Source organism: Lipotes vexillifer, unplaced genomic scaffold (assembly GCF_000442215.2).
Source record: "Lipotes vexillifer unplaced genomic scaffold, Lipotes_vexillifer_v1.1 scaffold1382, whole genome shotgun sequence".
NCBI classification, from domain to species: Eukaryota; Metazoa; Chordata; class Mammalia; order Artiodactyla; family Lipotidae; genus Lipotes; species Lipotes vexillifer.
Genome location: NW_006795401.1, coordinates 804882 through 822097, shown reverse-complemented (window position 1 = coordinate 822097; position 17216 = coordinate 804882).

The following is a 17216-nucleotide window of genomic DNA, read 5'->3' as shown; positions in this document are numbered from 1 at the left end:
TTATATTCCCTTCATTAAATTGCTTTTGTATCTTTGTAAAAAGTCACCTGAGCCATTTGTGGGGGTATATTTCTGGGCTTTTTATTCCATAGATATTTTTAATGGTATTTAGAGTTATACAAGATGCACAGGATACTGAGGTCAGTCAGTCAGGATCCTTGTCTTCAAAGTACTCCAAGTGTTATAGGGGCAGAGAATTTAAACAGATGTGGTAGTATGTAAAAGAGACTGAGTTTGAAATTTGTATCACTATATTTTGGGTCAAAATGGAGGGAGAAGACAATTCTATACAAAGAGGGAGTTATCAGGAAGGGCACTGAAGTGCCTGCTAAAAAAGAATGACCAGTAAGTAGATAAGGAGAGAAAGCATTTCAGGTACAAAAAGAAGCTAATATTTATAAAGGGCTTAATTGTGCAAATTTATAGAGCTTTGAAATGATCTGGGGCATTAGGAGAACTGCATATAGTTCAGCATGGCCAAAGCCTAGGGTCCAAGAAGACCTGATGAGATGTGAGGCTGGAAGAATAAGAAGACAGACTATGGAAGACCTGTTTAACATTCTAACAACCTTGGCGAAGGGGAGATACTAAATAATTTTCAGCTTGAGAGTGATATAATCAGTATAAAGAAAGCTATTATAGGCTTCATATTCCTTTCTTAAAAATCAATTATACCATATATTTGTATTAGCCTCTGTACTTCCTCTTTCAATTTTTTTTTTTTTTTTTTTTGCTCCTCTTTCAATTTTTACAAATGGATTTCTTTAGCTCCTGCACTTTCTGACTCAGTTCATAGAACTGGAATTCTGCCCATAGCTGTGAAAATGAAAGCCTTACAAATTATAGATAAGGGAAGAAAGGGCTCTTGATTTAGGTGCAAAAGGACAAGGAAGTTAAAAATTATAACCATTTAAAAGAATATTTTAGGTAAAATCAGATATGAAAGCATTTACAAAAAATGAAATCCTGTTCTGTAATTAGCAACCATGAAACTGTCTATGTAAAGTTACTGTGTGGTTCCATTTTATGGTATAGGGATTAAAGTGTCTCCTTTATAAATTTCTTCCTTTCTTGCCTACTATATTAATTGATCTTCGTGAATATAACTAATCAAATCAATGCATGTAACTTCAGAAAATTTCTTTTGAAGACTCTTAGGACTCTATTTGTACCCTCATTGTCCATGAAGGTACATTTACTTGTTTGCCTTGGATCTCTTACCATAAAATACTCACAAAGGAGTTTATTCTGAAATAAGTTTTAATAAAATATTCAATTTGCATAATTATATATATATTTGTTTTTGTGAGGCATAAAACAGGTTAAATATAATGGGTGTACTTATCATTTAACAACATCTCTTCCAACATATGCAAATATGTACAGATATTATAAGAATATCATGCTAAACCCTAGACCAGAATAAAATTAAAAGATCCCTGGAAAATTTTCATGATTAACATGAGATAAATTAGCATGGAGTGATAGTATGGTAGATGTGTAACTGCACAGTGCATTCTAGTTACTCTCAGGGTGATGGTATAGTTTCTGACACTGATCAGTCCCTTTCTTGTAGTATTGTGGTAAAAAGCATACTAGACAACACGTCTAAAATATATGGCATTTAATGTCTACTAAATAATTCATAACTTTTATTAAAGTGAATTTCTTATACCTGGATTCTGGATTGCCATTCTCACATGTATTTTTAGCTTTGCCATTACTGCCTCCTTCCTTTTAGCTTTAGACATGTTCAAGGGCAGCAACTTTAACTGTTGACTCTGCATTTGCCTCATTTCCCGCATTTGGACCCTGATGACACACTGCTAATGTTTACCTACTTAGGTAGATTTTCCTCCTCAGTATTTTCTACTGGGTCATCTTCCCCTATTTGCCCTTTAAATCTTGGCACTTCTCCCAGCTGTATTCCTGGACAAATTTTCTTCTCACTTTATGCTCTCTCTCTCTAGGCACTCTCATCCATTCTCATTGTATTAACTGTCATAAATATCCTGATAGTTATATTCTCATCCATGAGCTCTAAAGCCATATATCCAACTGTTAATAAATATTTAAGAGATGATAGTTTAAAGCAATCCCATGGACAGCTTGAATTTTCCATTTACTAGCTGCTGCAGTATCATATGAATAAAATGGATAACAACAGTTTTGCGAAAATCAGCTTCTTGGAACAAAGACATAGCTATTAGTACTCTTATGAGCTCATTCTATGCCCCCAAAAGAGCTAGGTTATGTTTGTTGTTGTCTTCATTGTTGTTTAACCAAGAGAAGATTGAGATGTAGGCATGATGGTAGCAGGTAAGAAATCTTCAAGCAGTTGGTTTCAATTTCATGAAATTATTATACAAGTGGCCATTTAAAAAAATTTTATTTCTGATATCATACATATAGAAAAGTGCACAAATTCTGAGCCACAACATAGACATCTATGTATAACCTTTTCTCAGATAAAGAAATGTAATAATGTTATCAGCATCCCATAAGCTCCATTCTTGCCCCCTCACAATTATTACCCTTTTCTTCCTGATACTGTTTTTAAAAGAACATGTAGACATGTGGCAGCAGTTAGAAAAACCTCAGGCAATTGGTTTCAAACTTCTGTGTGCTGCACATAGGCCATCATCAGTTTAGATGTGCTGAGTGCACAACACCATTGTAGGTTCAAGCTCAGTGCAGATAAAAGTAACTTGGGAAACAGGGTTATAGTTTGTTCTCATCAAAATATATGGACCTTCCTCTTGAGAAGGTATATATAGCAGCCAGGACAACTAAAATATATTACAAGGTCTCCATTAGATTTCTTTGCCTATTGGATAAGGGACCTGTAGGCTGAGTAATGATTTTGGACATGCTGTTTCTAATGAGAATACTAAGGTTGTCTCATAAATTCCTAAGCTCTAAGTACACAGTTTAGTCTGCAGAGGCCTCAAATACGTAACTAACCAGAAAACTCAAATTAAAATTTGGCTCTGGGGAATGATGCATATTAAAATCAAATTTTGTAAGTTGCAATTGATTTTGAAATGGTTCTTTTGCTGAAACTATATGGACAAAAGAAAAGCTCAATTAATGTGGTCCGGTTACTTGGTTGTCCCATGTGATGTTTATTTCATCCAGATAAAATATATTTTTATATTTTCTTCTGGGGAAAATGTATAAGTTATGCTAATCCCTACAGGCCATTTCTTTCTATTGCATACTTGGGTAAAGCATCATGCTTTATAGTTAAGCACAAGACAAAATCCAATCATGAACCTCTGAATGTAGCAAGTCTAAAACTGTATCTCAGGTAGTGCTTAGAGATCTGAGAAGTTGTTCATGTGTCCAGTGCAGTCAGAAAAGTCTAGCCTGACAATGTACATTGAGGCTTACAGATGTCAATATCCTGTGTAAGAAAAATATATACCCTGCGTAGGAGAAAGGTGTACGAACACAGGGAAATTTTCAGTTTCATATCTGTCTAGACTCTTCAGTGTCCAAGTAATAAAAATCTTCATCATGATGACCAAAGCATTTTCAAATTGTGAATGAAAACTTTCTTCCTATCTTAACTGCCATTGCACCCTCATGCCCAAATAACACACTAACCATAAGAATCTGTACTTCCTGTAATCACTACTTTATGGAGTACTCTGGTATAGATCCTGGATGATTTTGAATAGTTAACTGTAGTGGTTAAACTTTATTCTCTAGGCATTAGGGAGTATTAAGAAGCTCAGATTTATGAAGTTGTACAATCATTTGTATGCTTAAGGAAATTTCATATGACAAATGCTTGCAAGTTAACCATATATTATTATCTGACTTACTTTATTGATGAGAAATTTCTATAACAGAAACACATAATTTGTGAACCTGATGAAAGAAAATTCCTGGCCCTGATAGTAATAATAAAGTATTATGTTTCTGGAGAATATAATTCTGGTTTGGAGGGAGCCAGAATAAAGCTTTAGTCACATAGCATAGTAAAACCATGTAACAAATTACAGTAGTCTGTGTAGTCCTGCCAGACTTGCTGAATTACGATCCCTGCAAAACACGTTTTCGAAAATACAGACTCATAGAACACAACAATGGATGGAACCTTAAAACATGTTTTTGAGAAACTTTGTTATTTGGGAACAGTTGTACACATTTCCAAAATCATTTAGTTAATTCATTAAAATATCAAATATAACAGTAGGAGTTCAGTATCACTAATTTTACTTGCACTTTTTTCCTGCATGTTTGAGGGGAGAAGTTAGGTTGATGGCAACTTGAACTTTGAAAATATGCAGTTGGCTCTTTTGTCTTGATATAAATAGCTTGGAAAAGACAAATTTGATTGCTCAGATTAAGAAAGATTAGGCGAGGTAAATTATGTATACTTTCTTTATTAAAATGAAGACTATGCAAATATTCCATTTGTCTTTTATTTTAGCTTAGAGTTAACCGGATGATTGATTGCTTTCTTTTCCAGCATATTAATGAACAGTGTGGTTTTTCTTTATAATTCTCCATAGTTCTTCTCAATAGTCAAGTAGGAATTATTCTTTTTCAAAATCTGTAATAGGGACAAAAAGTGCAGCTCTATGACAAACTGAAAATAGAGCATCATTTATAGAAAAATAATTTATGTATTTAATCTTTATTTTTCTTTTGTCACCACTTTCCTATCTTTTGTATCTAACAAAACAGTTGTCTAGTACATGACTCTTAGTCATTCTTTCATTCAGTCAATCACTCATTAACTATCAAACAGGTATTAATAAGTTACTCTTTGACAGATTTTTGCCCTGCTATCTACATAAAGTGCATGACATTCTGTTGGAAATAATTCTTAGGAACCACCTCATTTTCCCTTGATTGGTACCTTCATTGTTGCAGTGCTACTTTCTTCTCACACTGCATCCAAAAGCTACAAGAGACATGCCCTGAGGATGCCAGGCCCTCCTCCTTACTATCTGGCCCAAAGTGGCATAATCAGAAGTTCAAAAATTTCCCACATTTTCTGGATTTAGACAAAACAGCACACCACAAAACATGGGATCTGATATTCTGAGGGCCTTCAAGTGGGTCAGGTGATAGAATTCAGAATAGAAAAGGAATCATCTCCCTATAAGTTGAACTTTGAGCAGTTGGAATTAGTAGATAAACTTTTTCTCTTTTCTCTCTCCCATAGATTATACCAAAGACTAGTTTGACCTCCTAGTCCAGTCAGACAAATCCTGTGTGTATAGTGTGTAAATCTTATGATCAACCATATCTCTCATTGTTCCTACTTATTAAGTGGTAGCAAGACTATCAGTACATCACTTTTTAATTCTTCCTATCTTTCTTTCCTCACATCCTATGCCTGTCTTGTTTACTACTGAAGTTTGAGTACCTAACACACTGTCAAGCACACACTAAATAGTTACAATTTCCTCTATACTATACTGCCATATTTTATTAATTATTTTATATTTTATAGTACATTTCTTGGTATTAAAATTACATTGTTGCTACACCTATAGAGATCAGTGTTTCCAGAAAAAAATAAAAACAACTCACGACTGGGTCATAGTGAAAATCTCTTGCTGTAAAACAGTGATGGTCAAAATAATTTTGAAAGAAAACTCAACAACTTGAAACTCTTGAGAAATATTTATTGATTTGATTTACAAAGGGTATACCCATCCAAACCTAAGGGCTGAAAGCAAGCACCATATTTTCTTTACTCTCTCACATGATGCTTCCCTGTTCCACAGGGCAAAACTCACAGTGGTAGCTGAACCATATAGAGACCAATGAATTTCATCTGCTGAATTATCAGCATCGCTCATTCTTCTAATGAACTGTAACAACTGTGCAATGAATCAGTTGGATGAAGCAATTGGCTACAAGGAGACGATGCCCTGGGGGTGAGCAGCAGTGCCTGTGAGAGTGAAATCTTTCAATGAAGTGAAACCTGTCTTTAAAGCTTATTAATAATTTGAAGAAATAGCAGTGCAAAAAAGAGAATACCTTCATGACTAAAGTAAGCTTTTCATGAGTTTATAAGTGCACAAGCTGTATCTGAGGTTTAAGTAAAGGGTGCGTTTTTCAGATTTGTATGCTTTTATATATTTAGCAATACAGTATTTTTAAAGTATGACTTGGAAAAATAAGTTCTTTACAAAATATGATGAACGTATATTTTGAGTGCTTACGTAAGGTACTTTGCCCGAATCACTTCACAGATCTGCAAGATAATCACATGAGGCAGGTATATTTTGCCTTTTGGGAGTATTTCTAAGTTCCACACTTTAAAATTACTGAAGCCTGGATTCAGTACCAGGTTTGTGTGAGTCCAGTATTTATGCTTTTCCCCCCATTATATCCCATAACTTTAGCATCTGATTTTATCCTTACTTGCAACACTATGTATGTTTGCTAAGAACAGATTGAATTTTAAGTGAGACTGATTTAATATTTTTTAAAATGTAGTTAATTACCTCTTTGATTTTTGCTAAATAATTCTTCCATTTCCATTGACATAGTTATTTTCCGCCCTTCCCTTTCAATTGAGTGAAAACTTGTGAGGCCACATGATTTTCTTTATTATTCTTGGGTACCAAAAAGTTCTATGATCATTATAATTGTGAACATGATCTCAATTTAGATTAAAAATGTTTTATTTATATAATAAGAAAAACTCTGAACTTCTCCTCCCTCCCAGCCAAGTCCTGCTGCAGACTAGATTCTTTATTAATTGACAGTATATCCTGTCAATTATTAAGGGTATGATTAGCACCCTTACTAGTTAAGTATAAACTATATATTAGTAAGTATATAATATACTATATTATATTTCTATTCGTTTTACTATTTATGGGAAACTGGGAGAAAGTAGAGGTCAGGAGGGGGAGGGAATTTCTTTATTAATATTATTGAACAGTGCTATTACCATGTCTATGTTTAGAAATTGTTTAAATCTTACTGTTTCCTAAATGAGGAATTTTACTGGTACTTTGGAGAACCTTCACCCTCTCCAACACACACACACACACACACACACACACACACACACACACACACACACACACACACACACACACAGTCTTAATGTTAGCAAACCCAGTCTAGTCCTGCAGTTGCTTACTCTTTTTTCATAGCGGTACACTCAAAAGGTCTCTCTTCAACTTCTAATATCCATATCACTTTAGGCAGTCTGCATGAGTAGGTATCTCTCTCTCCTACATGGCCCACAACTGATCCGTAAGGTTCACTCAAACATTCTCTTCCTGAGATATCTCTGTGAGTGGAGGTGGATCCCAAAGCAGCAGCCACTCCCTTTTGCTCTGCCACCAAAGCAGATAGTCAGCCCATCTCTCATCCTGTAGATTTCCCAAGAAGGCTTAAAATGCTTGTTCAGTATGCTTTTCCTAACTGTTGGGAAATACATCAAGCTCTCCAAATAATTCCATTAAACTCTTTAAAGAAGAGTGGGACTTACTTTACAATAGCAGCTTTCACCAAATAGATCTCCTTGAACAACTTTCTCAGTTTCCAGCCACATAGCACCGTAAATACTCACAAAAGTAAGTAATCTAATCCTCAGATATTTTTGTTTTACAGCCCCCAGGAAGGTCTAACCAAAAGTTACTTTGGTATTTGATATCTGCTCAATATTTATATCTTATTCAAAATTTCAAATTTTGACATCCTATTGTGTTAACATAGGTCTACCTAATGTCTCCATTTGGGTCATGTTAGGCACGTCCAGATTAATGAAAACCAGGTGATTTACATTTTCTCTTTCTCCCCTGTATCAGTAAATGCCATGTCCATCCATCTAATTGTAAAGAAAATGACTTAGGGTACAGTCTATATTCTTCCTTCCTACAACCCACCCTTATATATAAACAATCAGCAATTCTTATTCAGACTACCTTAAAAAAGATATAAGCATCTCCACTGCTTCCACCCTAGCCCTCTTTCATTGATTGCTTGACCAGATGACTACAATAACCTTTTTATTGTCCCCCTGCTTCCTTTCTTGGCACAGCCCACCGTGGCCCCTTATAATTGCCTTACATCATCCAGAATGGCCTTTAAAAATAGCTTATATTATATCATTTATTTGTTTTAAAAACTTTTGATGCATCCCATTGTCCTTGTGTGATAACATAACAAAATCAAACTTAAAAATATCTTCTATGACTACAGAGAACAGACTTGTGGTTACTAAGGAGGAGGGGGGTGGGGGAGGGTTGGATTGGGAGTTTGGGATTAGTAGATGGAAACTACTGTATTTAGAATGGATAAACAACAAGGTCCTACTGTATAACACAGAGAACTATATTCAATATCCTTTGATAAATCATAATGGAAAAGAATGTGGAAAAGTGTATATATATATATATATATATGTATATATATATATATATATATATATATATAAAACTGAATCACTTTGCTGTACAGCAGAAATTCACATAACATTGTAAATCAACTATACTTCAATCAAATAAATTTTTTAAATGTATGAGTAAACACACATATACCTCCTCAGCCTCATTTTCTACATTTCAGTCACACTAGCTCCTTTTCACTTCCATAAACATGGCAAATTACTCCTATCTCAGGGCCTGCCACCAGCCATTTTATCATACTGTGCACTTTCCTCCTGGATGACTGGTGAGCCTGACCGCCATTTATCATTCAGATCTCAGTTAAAATGACACCGCTTCCAAGAGGACTCCTCTGATTATCTAAAACAAAACACCTTCTCAAAAAGTAATTACTCTCTGTTGTGTCAATCCTATTTCTTTATCCTTCATAAAACCTACTACACTTATAAGGAATTTTGTGTGTTTTTGGTTTACATTTTATTTCTTTTTCTCCCCATGAGTCAATAAGTTAAGATCCTCAAAGAAAAGAACTAGCTCTCTTGTTTACAACTGCATTTCCAATTGTAAACATTCCCCACTGCAAACATAAGTAATTCATCCACATTATAAAGGTTTTATCACTTTCCACAGATATTTTCTATGGATACTTTAAAATACTTGTTACTTTAAAAATTTGACTCAGTAAATTCATTTATTTATGTACTCACAGACCTGTAGGGTCATGTATAGTTTGATATCTTGCAAAGCATTTTATGTAGAAAGTAATTTGATAAGTGCAATGATAAAGATGATTGGATTATATGACACCAATAAATGCCTATGTAAATGATAGCAGGGTGGCAGAGAGAATAAAGCTTCTAGGACATAGTTAACCAAAACTTATTTCTTTAGAATGAATAACAAAATAAGGATTGGTAAGGAGCATTAAGGGCAAAAGGAACACCATATACAAAGGCTTAGGACTGAATAAAAGCATGCAGATATCTAAATATGAAAAATAATATGCAGTTATGGCAAAAAATGTATTTTAAGGATTTTAAATTTAAAATGACAAGTATAATAATTTATAGAATGCTTAAATGCAAATTACATCTGATCACATTTGCCTTTTAAAAAGATCTAACCTTGAGGCTTACTGAGAACTCATAGATAAGATCCACAATTGAAGTGTTTCAATAATCTAAGTAAGAAATCGTTAAGACACCAACTAAGGAGTAAACATGGATATAGATGGTTTCAAGACAGAATTCTTATGGTAGAAATTTTCAGATGAGGTGACTGATAAACTACAAGAGGGAGGTAAAGGTCAAGGGTGACTCATTGGTTTGTGATTGGATGATAGAAAGATTCACTGTGAGAAAGGAACCTCTATAAAATTTAAGTTTGAGCAAGTTAATTTTGAAATGCCTGGGAGATTTCTAGATTGGGATGTTCACTAGTTGAGGGATTGAGAGATCAGTATTGGAGGTAGAGATTTTGCAGTTATTACAAACGATTATTCTGAAATCTTAGGTGTACTGGATTCGATAATCAAATAAAGCAGGGGTCTCTAACCCTTTAGCCATGGCCTGGTATGGGTCTGCGGCCTGTTAGGAGCTGGGCCACACAGCAGGAGGTGAGCAGTGAGCGAGCAAAGCTTCATCTGCCACTCCCCATGGCTTGAGTTACTGCCTGAAACATCTCCTCCCCCACCCCCCCTCCCCTGCCACCAGTCCATAGAAACATTGTCTTCCACGAAACCGGGCCCTAGTGCCAAAAAGGTTGGGGACCACTGAAATAAAGTACAGTTGACCCTTGAACAACTCAGGGACTAGGGACACTGACCATCCATATAGTTGAAAATCCAAGATAACTTATAGTCAACCCACACTGTTACATAGTTCCTCTGTATCTGTGGTTGAATATATGCAGATTCAACTAACCTCGGATGGTATAGTAGTGTTGTATTTACTGTTGAAAAAAATCTGCATATAAATGGACCCTTGCAGTTCAAACCCATGTCATTCAAGTTTCAATTGTATGTTTTACTTCTATGTGGTAAATAACCACTTTGAAAATTTGAAGTTGAACTTTCAACTCACCAGAGATATGATAGAATTTGAATTGGACAGGAAAAAAACTGTGAGCAATTTGGCAGTCTCCTTGATTAATGAGGAGTAACTATAAATTCTAAATCAATAGATGACTTAGATGAGAAATTTGTAGTACAGATTGGATAAAAATTTTAAAAGAAAGATCAATATTGTTGGAAACATTTTGAAAGTTAACAGTGAAAATAAACTCTGGTGTCTTAAGTATTGTTGCGGTCCGGGAGCCACACGCCTGGAGTCGAGTTCCCTGGTAAATGCGACCCGTGTCCCAACCAAGGACACCCGAGAATCACCAACACCAAGTAGAAAGATTAGCAAAGGATTTATACAAGTATAGAAGCTTACATAAACTGTCCGGACAGGGTCCCACTCGGAGAGAAGTGAGTGAGACCCTGACTAACAGTCGGGCGAGGCTTTTATACCCTTCACAGGGCAGGAAGTCCCCAAGGCGGGAGGGAGCTGTTTAATTTTGAATCAGCCAATCAGGAACCCGGTTCTTCCCGCCCCAAGGAAGCAAGCAAGTTTCTTACAGAAGCTAAAATGTGCTGTTAGCCCTGAAGCTGTTCTTCCGTTTCTTTCGTCACAGTATTTTATCTCTAATTTCCAGACTTGAATTATACAGGGTCAAGTTAGTGAGAATTTCCTTTTCAGAGGACTATAAAAGAGTTTTCAGGAGAGGACTACTAGGTTTCACTATGGCAAATTTGTATTTTCTAGGAACACTTTGAGGTTATAGGTGCTCTGTTCATAAAAAGAAAGAGAGCAGTGTGGCACAGGGTTAAGAATATGAGAATATTTCCATAAATTTGCCATAAGATAAACACAGGGTGAGGTCTGAACGAATGTTGATGAAGCTAGCAGCTATATCCATGTCTGAAAGTACAAAGCTTTGATGCCAAACACTTGGCCTCTGTGCACCAGTGCCAAATTGAACCTCGGAGACAGAGTTTTGGGTGAAGTAGAAAAAAATAGCTTGGGGCTTCCCTGGTGGTCCAGTGCTTAAGACTTTGCCTTCCAGTGCAGGGGGTGTGAGTTCAATCCCTGGTCCAGGAGCTAAGATCCCACATGCCTTGTGGCCAAAAAAAACAAATCATAAAACAGAAGAAATACTGTAACAAATTCAATAAAGACTTTAAAAATGGTCCATATCAAAAAAAAAAAAAGTAGCTTTATTGCTTTGTCAAGCAAAAGGGGACACAGCAGGCCCCTCAAAACTGTGTGTCCCCACCTGGAAGGATTTGAGCTTTTCTGGTTCTTTTAATCTGGCCTCAGGTGGTCTTTCTTTTTTTTTTTTTTGCGATACGTGGGCCCCCCACCGTCGTGGCCTCCCCCGCTGCCGGACGCGCAAGCTCAGCGGACACGGCTCACGGGCCCAGCCGCTCTGCGGCACATGGGATCCTCCCGAACCGGGGCACGAACCCGCATCCCCTGCACCGGCAGGCGGACTCTCAACCACCGCACCACCAGGGAGGTCCTCAGGTGGTCTCTTGATGAGATTCTCAAGGTTCCTTTAATCTTCTCTGGAATGAAGAATGCTAACATCTTCCATTTGTTAGGTGTTTTAGTTCTGTAAAGAGCTCAAAGATATTGTTATGTGTATCCCTTGAGGAGGAACCAGGACCTGCCCCAAGGCTGCACTGTTGTTTCTTGGCTGCTCCTCCCTTGTCTCTGCAACTGATTAGCAACTGTGTGAAAGGCTTCCATGCTCAGGAGCCCCACAGGGTTTGGTTTCAACTTCATGAGCCTAATTGATATTTAGGTTTAGAGGCTTCAGAAACCCTACCCCATAGATTTAGTCTGTATTCTGTGCATAGAGATGTATTTGGTTCCATAGGGTATTAAAAAAAAGTATACATTAATAGGAATCACAGCCTTAATTATAATACCAATAAAAATCATCACCAGTATAACACTTCCATTGTAATGAAAGAGGGTTAATCATTTTCTTATAATTTCATCTCATACTTAATGATTAAAGTCCCAGATAAAAGACATTGTCCAACTTTGTCATGTGGTTACACCCTTGGACAAAGGAGAAAAGAATGTCTTTTCTTTTTTTGGTTATCTTTTTATTTTTTTCAGTTGGGCTGAAATTCACATAACAACATTAAGGAAAGAATTCAGAAGCATTTACATTCATGATGTTGTACAACCACCATTTCTATTTAGTTCTAAAACATTTTCATTGCCCCCATATAAAACCACATACTTATCAAGCTGTTACTTCTCTTTCTTCCTTTCCCTCAGCCCCTAACAACTGACAACTTGCTTTTTGTCTCCAAATCCATACAGACATCCTTGTTATAGCATGTGTGTGTCAGTGTTTCATTCTTTTCTATGGAATAGTATTACAATATGGAATAATATTCCACTGCATATATATATATATATATATATATATATACACTACAGTTTGTTTATCCATTCATCTATTGATGGACATTTGGGTTGTCTCCATCTTTGGCTATTGTGAATAGCAGTGCTGTGAATATCCATGTACAAATATTTATTTGAGTTTGTGTTTTCAGATCTTAGGGTTATATACCTAAGAGTGGGGTTGCTGTGTCATGTGGTAGTTCTACGTTTAACTTTTTGAGAAATTACCAAACTCGTATGCACAGTAGCTGTACCATTTTAAATTCCCATCAGCAGTATACTATGATTCTAATATATATACATCCTGGCCAAGAATTTTTTTTTTTAAGGTGTGAAGTAATATCGCATGACTTTGATTTACATGTCCCTAATAACTAATGATGTTAAGTATCTTATTGTGTGCCTGTGGGCCATTTCTATATATTCCTTAAAGAAATGTCTGTTCAAGTCCTCTGCCCATATTTTAATTGGGTTATTTATCTTTTTGTTGTTGAGAATAGGACATCTTGTGTGCAGCCAACAAAGGGAGACATATGAAGGAAAGTGAACTGTTATTACCTAAATAAAGGTAAATGGATTTTGAACAACCAAACAAATGTGTGTCATAATATCTTTAAGCTTTTCTACCTGCACAAGACAGGATACATTTTGGCATTTATTGCATTTAATTTTTTTCTTTGAATTTGAAGGATGTTAAAGGTGAGGGCCAGATATCTTTCATGGTTGTACTGCATATAACACAATATTTGTTGATTTATTTTTTAATTTAACAATGACATGTTTACTCAATTTGGTGATCACTGAGGATATCTTCCATAAAGTTATTTTATCAAGTATCTGAAAATCTGAATGCACGTATCCTTTTCTATAATGTCTACTTCTAGATTGAAATACTAGTTACATAGTAGGTCTGACGTGAACACTTTCAGCAGATTTATGCTTACACTCTAATTAGTAGGATGCATTTATTTGAAAGAGTCTTGTTGGAAAAAATATTGAGGTGGTAGGATGTGGTTTTTGCACAATCAGCATAATAGGATTCAGGTGGACAGAGCATTGAGTTAGGAGGACTCTAGTCACATAGCATACTGAGTTGTTCATGTAACACTTAAAAGTGAATTATGAGGGCCTATTTGAACATGAAAATGCTTTAAGAATATGTATTTATATTAAATCATCAGGAAAGGCTTTGAAGTGTCCATCTGTGACAAGTATAGAAAATATAACACTGAAATGGACCCAAATAATTCTCACAGTATAATTTGCAGAGTTTGCAAAACTTCTGCATTTTAGTCACCCAAAGAAGAAAATCCTTAGTGCATTAGGCCTGTCTTTTTATTTACACGTATGTTTATTCTCTCGGTGTGGATAATTGAATGAAATAGACTTGCACATTTCTTCTGTGGCTGTCATTATTAGCCTGAATATAATCAGGTTAATGAAAGCAATTTCATTTTTTATTGGTAAAATATAACTCTTGATGTAGTTTTGATATGCTTGTGGCTATTTAAAACTGACATATCTCTCAATGAATCCTAAGATTGCAGCATGCAGTTGAGGTAGAAAACCATTTGTTTTATTTCCAGTTCCATGCCTGACTTTATAAATGTTACAAATAAGCCCAGCAACTGGATAATGCCTGTGAACAAGGGGCTAATGTCCCTTACCAGTTGGTAAATTAGTATAGTGTGAGAAAATTTTTGTTCTCTACCTACACATTTGTTTGTTCAAAGAATTGCTTCTTAGTGATTATAAGGTGAAAAATCTTACTCCCTGAATGGAAAGGCAGCAATAAAAGAGCATAATTTCTTGAGTGTGAGAGGTCTACATTTGAATTCCTTATCTTACAGTTTTGTAGCTTTGTAACTTTGACAGATTATGTAATTTCCTCAATCCTCTAGTTTTTTTTTTTTCGTTTGTTTGATTAGTAACTTCCTACCTAAAAGATAGTTATAACTTCCATATTATTCATTATTTCTGCATGGGCTACTACATTGACCATAAAGGCAACTCTTTTAGAGGTAATTCATGCCATTATGATGCTAGTGATTTAAATTATTTAGTTGGATAGTATTTTATCAGGTTTTTATTCTCTTCTGTCTCAGTTGTAAGGGGCAATTCATGACCCTTTGGTTAACATTTATGACTCAGATATTTACTCTACCTGACTTCGTGGTTTCTTGTTCTAATGAGTATTTAATTGCCTTTGGTTTCATTTTTACAACTGTAGATGGTTTTGATATTACATCACTGTTCAAATATAATTCATTAATTTCTCTTTGTAAATGTTTGTCGTTTTAGTTGCTGAGTATAGGATGTTAGAGAGTCAATATGTTTTTGTTTTTTTTTTAATGGGAGATTGAGGAAATAACTGTGTCCTGTGTACTGGAAACTCTTTCTCATTTTATATCTTAACAACCAGAACATATTTATTAATAATATTTTAAATTTATTTTGATAGCTAACGTTTATTAACTGCTTTCTATATCAGACCATGATTTAAGGAGTTTACCTATATGTCACTTAATCTTTACAACCCTATGAGATTAATACTAATATTATCTCAATTTTTTAGATGGTACAGAAAGGTAATGCATCCAAGTTACCATATCAGTGAAAGGTTTTACTTTTCTGAGTAGTTATTACTCAGTAGTTAGTTAATTCCTAGCTCTTTAATAGCTGGAAACAGTATAAGAGAAACTCTCAAAATGTAAATAACAAACAGCTAAAAGAATTTCAATTTCATGCAAATGGTGTATGGAAATTTTTTTTTTTTTTGGTGTATGGGAAATATTTTGACGTAATACTCTTCCCAATCACATAACACCACAACAGAAAAACTCTAAAGATAGGCAAGTTGATCAAGAGCCATATACAAAAATAAGAAAGACTTGGTATACTAATTATTTTTATTTGGTTTATCCATTATAGGTATACTAGGGAATGTAGATAACACCTGGAGGTACTTAAAATAACATATATTCATAGTTTGGATATTTGTATATGGTCTTACCAAACTAAAGTCAGTTTTGCATTTTCTAGCTTTTTGCTACCATAGAATCAAACTCTTATTTGCATGCTCTTTCACGTGCTATGATTTCATCAATATATACTTAAATGAATATCATAATTCTAGGAACTTTTTGCCTATTGCCTAGTCTATTCTAAAGACGAATGTTTTATTTTACATAATTTTTTTAAAAATTTATTAAATTAGGCCAAGATTTAAAAAATCAAGACCTTCCCAATAACAATCTCTTCTCCTTTGTTTCTTGGGGAAAGTGACCAGAAGATTTGGAAACACTGGACCAGAACTCAGCTGGAGTTAAATTGCAGTTGCATAATTCAGGCAGGATATATACTTTCCAGTTCAGCAGAGTACCCATCAATTTATTGTCTCCTTGACAGAAAATCTGAAAGTCAGCTACAGTTCATCATCATTTGATGTTTCTCTTTTTAGAGTAAATAAATATTTCCCTGTTTCTATATCTTTAACAAAGATGTGCAAGTGAAAAATAAATCTAGGAGAGCTAATATTTCAAGAAAGCAAGATATAAACAGTATTTCTTTGTGGAAATAAACATTATTCTTATCATTTACTGTAAAAACAAAGTATTTAGTATATAATCTGTATCTTTGGTCATATGCCCGCATTGACTCCTATAGGTATTCGAGTTTGTGACCCCTGGTCTAGAGATATGCAACAGTATAAATCCTTCTGAATCTCAGTTTCTATATTTCTATCAATTGTAGCGCTGTTTAACAGCACATGGGTGGTTCATCAGTTTAAGCGAGTTTTCAGGGAGGGTAGGAATGTCAGAGGAATGCATCTGTCACAGAAAATTAAGAAACATCCATACGGTACCTAATGGCCTAAAAAACTTAATCTGTTTCCCAAATCACTTGACTTACTGTCTAGGGTTTTTTTTTCCCCACTGAGGAATATCAAGTTCAATATCATTCCTGCAGACTTCAAATGAAATCAGATTGTCGGCTCTTTCAAACGTAAATCCAATAATTAATATCTAGTTGGCAGGCTCTTATATGGATTGTTTCTTAAAAACTAAAGATGATAATTGAATTTAAAATGCTGTGCTTAACATTTTAGGGTGATACATGGTGAATGCAATGGAGAATCTTTTTCTGTCAGTGTGGATTTCTTAATGGAAATTCACTTAAATGAGGGCTTATCAATTTGTAGTATATTATCTCACTCTGGTTCAGACCAAGCTTCATTGAACACATGCCCGCCCCCTACACATAATAAATTGCATCTTGGCGGTGCAATTCTTTTAAATAAATATTTTCTCTCTTTTAATTTTAAATAAGCCTTTACTATCTGTTCTGTCCTTCAGTTGCAAATGCCGAAGAACGT